A 7,981-nucleotide genomic window follows, 5' to 3' on the forward strand; every position below is an offset into this window, starting at 1 on the left:
TTTAAGATGTCTGTTGGAAATATGTTTTTTTAATCTTGTTTTTAATTCATGTTTTTAATTGTGTTTTAATCATTGTTGTAAGCCACCATGGGTCCCTTCGGGGGAAAGGCAGGGTATAAATAAAGTGAATAAATAGACTTGAATCTGTAGGCTTGGATTTATATTACGATGGGTTCCTCAATGAAAACATTGACTCAATATGCTGTGGCAGTGAAGGCAAAATCATTGTCATTCTTTATTTACGGTCACAGACCCAACATTCAGGAAGGTAAAATCCATGCTATGGGTTAGTAGGCAAGGGATTGAAAAATCATACAGCCACTATTGTAATGTCCTGATATAAATCCAGAGTGTGGCCACATCTGAAATACGGTACATAAGAACATAAGAAGAGCCTTGCTGGATCAGGCCAAAGGCCCATCTAGTCCAGCTTCCTGTATCTCACTGTGGCCCACCAGATGCCTCATGGAACACACAAGACACCTGCATCCTGTTACCACTCTGCTGCACCTGGTCTTCTGAGGTAACCTATTTCTAAAACCAGGATGCTGCACAAAGCCATTGCAGCTTGTAACCTGTAATGGATAGGGGTGAGAACTAGAGTCAGGTGACTCAAGTCTGAGTCACAAAAAACACATTTTGCTGACTCACGTACACTCAAGTCACCTGCGCCGATGACTCCAGCACTGACTCAAGTCTGAGGCCACTTGACTCAGTATTAATTCCCCACACATGCACACTGGAGTCTGTCTGTGTCTGGGTGTGTTTGCTAACTTTTTTTGCAGAATAAAAGACCATCACTCAAACCGGATGAGCAGCAGGGAAGTTCCAGCCAGGAGGCAGGGAAGGGTTAATGTTTTGCTTTTGCATCGAGCAGGGGGGAGGTGGGAGCGAGCTCTTTTGCCTGTCTCTGAAATGGGCAGTTTGACTTTTTTCTTTGGATGAGGGAAGGCAGGAGGAGAAGCCAAGGGAGTTCTTGCCTTAGAATTGAGTGGAGAAGCCCAGGGAGGGGGAAGAGGCAGTTCGTAGCGATCATGCTTTCCAACCATATGACTGGCTCCTATGGTTCCAGTAACCCTGCACATGCCTGATCTCATCTGATCTCAGAAGCTAAGCAGGGTCAGGCCTGGTTAGTACTTAGATGGGAGACCGCCTAGGAATACTGGGTGCTGTAGGCTTATACCATAGTCCTTCGAGACTGAAGGTTGCCAACCATATTATTAGTGTAGCTAGAGGGCGTGCAAGGCTTCGGAGAACCTCTGGATTAGACTATGCAGAGACGTTCCTGGGGAATAAGGAGGCAAATGGCCCAGGGCACCATGCCTGCTGCCTTTGCCCCGCCTCCATACTCACCTCGGTTCTCAAACTCTTGAAGAGTTTGAGAACCAAGGGTCCATTCCGTCCTCTCAGTTTTGCAAACCACCAAAAATTGAGTCATAAGCCACTGGTGGGTTCTGGAAACACAGTTTGAGGACTGCTGCTTTATACGTATTATGTTATGCATTAAAGGTACTATGGCTTTAATGCATACAAGAACCACCTCCCTTCCACATACATGGTTGTAGGTAGATAAGAAAATAATTCAACCCTGTTGACTTCAAATATATTAAATGATACTGAAGGTCTTCAATCCAAATAACAAGTTTGAGAATCCAGCTGTGAGTGAAGTATAATATTGAAAATAGCAATGTTGCAGGCTGTTTAGAGGTATATTTCAGTGCGAGCATTTGCTTCATGGATTGCATCCTGCATATCTAACAAGAACTGTAGGCATCCTGAATGATTTGTAGAGAATGGAAATGTCACAGCCAAGAATCTAACATTCAGCCACGGCACATAGTTCATTTTACTGAAAGATTAAAAATGCACAGTATCAAAATATCGCAGGCACTGGACTGAAGCTAAACTGTCCAAGTAGAAAGAACCTCAATGATTTCTGACATGACACATATTAGACTTTCAGTAGCATTGTTATTCTTCCATAAAATTGCCACCAAAATACAAACTAAATCAAAGTTGCACTTTGCTGTTGACACTTCCGTTTTCCATCACGGCAAAAGAACCAAAGAAATAACTAAATACTAGCATGAAGAAAATGGATATACACTTATTCTGTATATTAATTTTCATTCTCCTCCTGATTAAACTACAGCTATTCTTGCTTTATCACATTGACTAGAGTCCAAAGGTTAAAACTTGCAGCCCTCTGGAAATGAGTATGATGTGTCCCCCTATTATTGGTCAATTCCCTATTGATGGTCATATATTGTTGATTAAGCAGATATCCTTTCTAGACACTCCTGTGAAATGTGTAAATCAACCTACTCTGTACTGGAGAATGTACCATCTTCCTTTCTCATCATTTCTTGTACCATTTTCCTTCCCAGTAATCCATGCACACCAGGGCAGGTTAAGTTCCACGCTGAACAGCAGAGGAGTGGGGGAAAGGTGGGGGATGGTGTAACAGGATGGGGAGGAGAGGTAGCCAGATTAGGTCCTGTAAGGGGGTGGGATTGAAGAGTGCCGTCTGATCTTATGCAATGTTGTGGACAATGCCAAGGGAACATACCTGGGCTGCTTGCAACAAACGGGTAAGTTATCTGTATGTATTTTGTTAAAACTGATCAGATTAAAAGCTGTCTAGTGTGACAAGGATGATCAGAGGGCTGAAGAACAAGCCCTACAAAGAAAGGTTGAGGGAGCTTGGTATGTTCAGCCTGGAGAATAGAAGGCTGAGAGGGGCTATGATAGCGCTCTTCAAATACCTGAAGAGCTGGCATACGGAAGAAGGAACAAGTTTGTTCTCAGTTGCCTCTGAGAGTAGAACTAAATGCAGTGGGTACAGACTACAAGAGAGGCTATTCTGGTTGGACATTGGAAAGAAATCCTTGATGGTTAGGGTGGTTTGGCAGTGGAAAATATTGAATTGCCAAGGGAAGTGGTGGATTCTCCCTCACTGGAGATCCTCAATCAGAAACCCAAAGACACCTGCTGGAGATGCTATAGCTGAATTTCCTGCTACAGGCAGGGGGTTGGATTAGATGACCTTGTAGATGACTCTATGATTCTATGAATTTAAACTGAATTAAAAGTTATTAAAATACCTTAAATCTAACAAGGCAACATGGAATGAGAAATTTGGAGAAAGTATTGTCTACCACATGGAAACAAGTTAAAACACCCAGAGATGGGTGAGTTCAGCACGGCTTAACTCAACTCAAGTCACAAGTCTCCACCCCCACAACTTGACTCGAAAATAAATCGTAACAGGCAGACTTTCCAAGTTGGCCAGAGTGTTTTTGCAACTTGAAAAGACTCAAGTCATGAGTCTTTCTTTGTAAAAGTCAGCTGAGATTCCATGGGAAAAAAACAGAGCTGCAGCCGGGCTCTGCATGTGTGTCAGAATTCTCTTTAAATGTTCCCCTGATGTCCCTGCCTATCTCATCTGTAAAACAAGCAAGAGAGGTGGGACAGACTGTGTGAGAGTGGGGGCAGAAGCAGAAAGAGGGAGGAGGGTCATGTGCAGTAGCTGGGAGTAACATAGAGAATACAGAGCACAATCCAGAGCGCTCTTTGGGCCAGTGGAAGTCTGACCCAGAACAGTTGCCAACCCAGGACTGTTGCAAATGTGCTGTAAGACATGTCTGTGATGACTTAAGAGCTGGTTGAGCCAGCGCACAGACGTACACTGGCTCCCAGAGGCCATATCTAGTCCCAGACCTGGTAAATAAGTGCCAACCTGCGGAGGCTGGTGCAAAGGCAGGGGGAAGATGGAAGGAAGCATTTTGGGGTGGGGGAGGGTGGGCGGCTGGTGGGCGGTCCTAGTCTAGGAGTGAGGTGGGACCAGCCTCTGGCACTTAGGCTGGATCCTAACCCCTCTCCCAAGCAGCTCACTGTTACACCAAGCTGGTCTGATCTGCATCAGTGATTTAGCTGGTGCAGATCCAAATAGTCCTATTGAGGTGGCTGCCATGCAACATGGGGTAAGGAGAAACAACTCTGACTTGCACAGGAACCACTTCAAACCCTGTACTGGAAACAGCACAGGCCAGGCAGCTAGCCTGTTCCAGCACAGGATGGGATTGAGCTGTCTACCACTTTAAATATGACAAGGTATTGTCCACATGATACTGTTTGCACAATGCCCCCACAGGTTTAGTGAATGGAACATGCCAGCTAGCTATACCCCCTGATAAAGACACAGGCAAGCACAAAGCATTTGGGTGAGGGAAGAGGGGAGCAGGCCCAGTCCAAGCCTGACACATGAAACAAACTTTCCATTGCTGCCCCCTTCCCCCTCTTTGGCCTGCATGATATCACTGCCTCTGCCTCTCTCTTCCTCCTCTTCCTCTTCCAGTCACCTCTATTACTGCTGAGACATGCTTCCTTAGAGAACAGCTGAGGTGGACAGAGTGTATGGAGGGAGTGGAAGAGAAAGTCTGTGCTGGCTTGGGGTGGGGACCACTGGAAAGAAGAGTGAAGTAGCAGCGGTGGTTGGGCCAGAGAAGACAAGGGGCAACACTACCACAATCCATTTTCCATTCACTCCAGGCACTAATTGATGATGGGTCTTCTCTTACTTTCTTCTCCCCCCAGCAGCAACTGCTTCTCAGGGCCGGCCAGCCAGTGAGTGGCTGGCAAGGCAGCGGAAGTAGCAGGCTGGCATGGAATGCATGTGAGGCTCCTCTGCCAGGCAGCTAGGACAGAGGCTATGAGCAAGATGTGTACATACTGTTTCACTGTATGTGAAACTCTCTTCCACTGAAGGCGTGTCAGTACACAGTTAAATAAAGCTGTGGATAACTGATGGTTATTACCATGGTGGTTAATACCATTACCATTCTAACCCTTCCACATAAACATGATGTGTGTCTATCTTTGTGTGCCTCCCAGCAATGCTTCCTATGGCATTTTATTACAGTCTATAAAAGGCTTGATCTGACTGTGCAGAGCTTACTGTTATCCACATGAATAATTACTACATAGCATATGTAAGTGTTGTCAAATGTCTGGTCCCTAATTAATGTGCTTTGCTCTTGCGTGGCTTTTGGACAGACTTGTGCATGGTGTGGTTCTTCAGGCAAGATCTCTGGGAGGCATGCATGCCGTTTACATTTCTTTTGGCATTTACAATGTGTGGATTTGTATCATCATTCATTTGCAATCAAAGCTGAAAGCAAATATCTGGGAATCATCGCTAAAGCTCACCAGTGACAAATGCCCCCAGTTCCCAGTATACGGTTGAAGCTGTAACTGAATACCTGCCAGCAACATTTATGAGCACATTTTTCTGCACTCTTAGCATTCATGCAGTCGGTTTTCCTATTCGTGGCTGTCACTGGGAAGCATCATATCTACCCTCATTATCCAGAGTTGTGATTAAATTCCTCCATCAAAATAAAAAATGAGACTTTGGCTTTGTAGGAGCTGAGCATTGTAGCTTGATGGGTGGCTGGCTGATGTGCTTGGCTCAGAGTACATTTTGGAAAGGTGTTATTCAACAATCAGCATGCAGAACTGTGTGCTAAAGCAAAACTCTCAGGTGCTGACTATGATTTCTATGGCACTTTTCATAAGCAGTGTGCTTTACAATTAAAGCCGCACACTGATCTTTGCAATAATGTCTTCAGACTGATTTGATCAAGAGACAACTCTTCATCCAATGGCATCAATTGGGCAGAAATATGAATCTGGATCTTTTACATGCAAATCCATAGCTCCCCAGTGTGCTTTACAATTGATCCTTTTAATCAGAACAACAGCCCTGCAAAGAAGGTAAGCCTAAAAGACAGAAAAGCTCAGCCACATGAAATCCCATCAATGCATAAGTACACAAACCAATAAAAAACCTAGATTGCCTCTCCAGCAACTGTGAGATTCGGACCTAAAAGACATTTACTTGTTTATTGCAAGTATGTGCTGCTCTAAGGATGCATATATGGGGCCAGGCATTGCCTTTATTGTGTTCCTGTTGGAGAATCCATGTTTAATATATAGCACAATCGTATCAGTTCTGCTGTAACTTTAAATTCAAGAGGTTGGCATGGCAACAGATGTTCCCACACTGCTGTGTCTGCCTTGTGCTGCCATTTTGTTCAGGATCCCCAGTGGCTTCAGGATTAACCACCTCCACTATTTCATTATGAATAACTAAGTCTCTCTCTCTCTCTCTCTAGCTAGAGCATGAAGCATGTGGCTGCAGCCTGGTACGAGCTGTGTACTTTGTTTCCTAGCTTCTCTGCAATTTTAAGCATGCCTTTGTGCAATCAGAACTATTTTAGGCAGTTCCAAGATGTTGGCATGATGGCATTTCGAGTACCAAGGATAGAACACTGTGCTTGGAGTTGGAGCTGGTTGAATAATTTATTCATCCCTAGGTTGTTGTTTGTGTATTGCCCATACAAACTTCTCAATTTTCTGAAAGTCATTCATTATTCAGACATCTGACTAGTGTCCAAAAAATGAAAGCACCACCTCCTCTTGGTCTTTTTTTTCACCAGTATTGGATCGTTGCAAAGGTCCATATTTCATATCATGCATATTCTAGCACAGCAAACCACAGTTTTGCACATGCATTTTGAAACAAAACTTCATGTAGCTTTGGGTAACTTTTTCATATATTTACTCATATCAGAAGGCATCATTCTGTTCCTCCAGCAGGTACATAGAGAAATAGTTAGTGGCACTAAACAAAGAAAAAGAAAAAGTTCACCCAAACTACTGTGCACTAATTGTTTACGTACAAGTAGAATGATATTATTTCTACTCTGTCAGGTAATTATGCTGGATACATACACCATAGCTTTGTGTGTGTGTGTTATGGTGAAATGGGATAACTACAGGTCCATTCTGGAACCCCCAGTGGATTAAAAAAAAAAAACAAACAGTGGATACTAAATCAGTGGAAAAATAGCTTTTTTCCTTGTTGCAAGGCAGTGGACCTCCGTATCAGATGCGAGTCAAATCAGTGGATACCAAATGAGTGGATACCAAGGTCCTACCTGTATACACTTTTGAGGATTGACATTTGGATACTATAATTCCGCTTCAATCCTCCTCAAACTTGCATGCATTAATATATCTGCCCATTTAAATTCCAACAGTTCAAACTTTGCCAAAATTACTTTCCCCTATCCCACCATTTAGAATTGTCCAGGCAGCAGTATGTGCATAACAGCCAAAAGCTAAGAGCCCAATTCTGAGCTCTGTGCACTGGTTCACTGCTGGCATGCAATGTCGCAAACGTGCCATAAGGCACATTTCAGGGTCCTACCATCGACCTAGCGTCAATGCAAGCTGGACTAGCACCAGGCGAGTGCCGTAGCTCCACCGCTCAACAGTTACACGGACCACCGAGCAGCAGAGAGGTAGGTGGGGGCTTGGGGGAGGCGGGGAGGACACGTTGAGGGGAGAGGGGAAGCAGAGGAAAGGTGGGGAGAGGGCAGGGAGGACACGTTCCAGGCTCACCGCCTGACACGGAGGCTCTTAATTCTCCGCTGACCTTTGGGTTGGCAGAGAATCGAGTAGCCCCATTGCGGGGTTACTCACTTTACCCAGAGGAAGGGGACAAAAGTCCCCTTCTCCTGAGGAGCTGCCGGCAGCTGTCCAGAGCGTGTAGAATGCGGCAGCAGCCATTTTCGGCACCGCTGCAGCCCCGTGCGCCAGGCAGTTCAGGATTGGGCTGTAAGTCTCTAAAAATCTAGAACAGTGTTTCTCAACATTTGTCCTCTGCCATACCACTTCACACGGTCCACCTATTTGAAGTACCACCAGAAGCAACTGGCAATGACATCATTACCAGTTACTTCTGGGTTGGGACACCAGATGCAATGTGACAAACAACAGTGAGAGGCTTAGGGTGAACCAGAAGGCTTTTTCAAGTGCAGAAAAGCATGTTTGAAGCCTCCTACTGCTGTTTGTTTTGCTGCATTCCTGGTCTCTCTGCCAGGTGGCAGGTGTCCCAGGGTACCATGAGTAACAC

General features: G+C 44.9%; 1 pseudogene; it reads left to right on the forward strand.

Moving 5' to 3' along the window:
• Positions 1–1,058: 1,058 nt before the first annotated feature.
• LOC136650473 (5S ribosomal RNA) lies at positions 1,059–1,178 on the forward strand (annotated as a pseudogene).
• The last annotated feature ends 6,803 nt before the right edge of the window (positions 1,179–7,981 follow it).

The sequence above is a fragment of the Tiliqua scincoides genome, chromosome 4, assembly GCF_035046505.1.
Source record: "Tiliqua scincoides isolate rTilSci1 chromosome 4, rTilSci1.hap2, whole genome shotgun sequence".
NCBI classification, from domain to species: Eukaryota; Metazoa; Chordata; class Lepidosauria; order Squamata; family Scincidae; genus Tiliqua; species Tiliqua scincoides.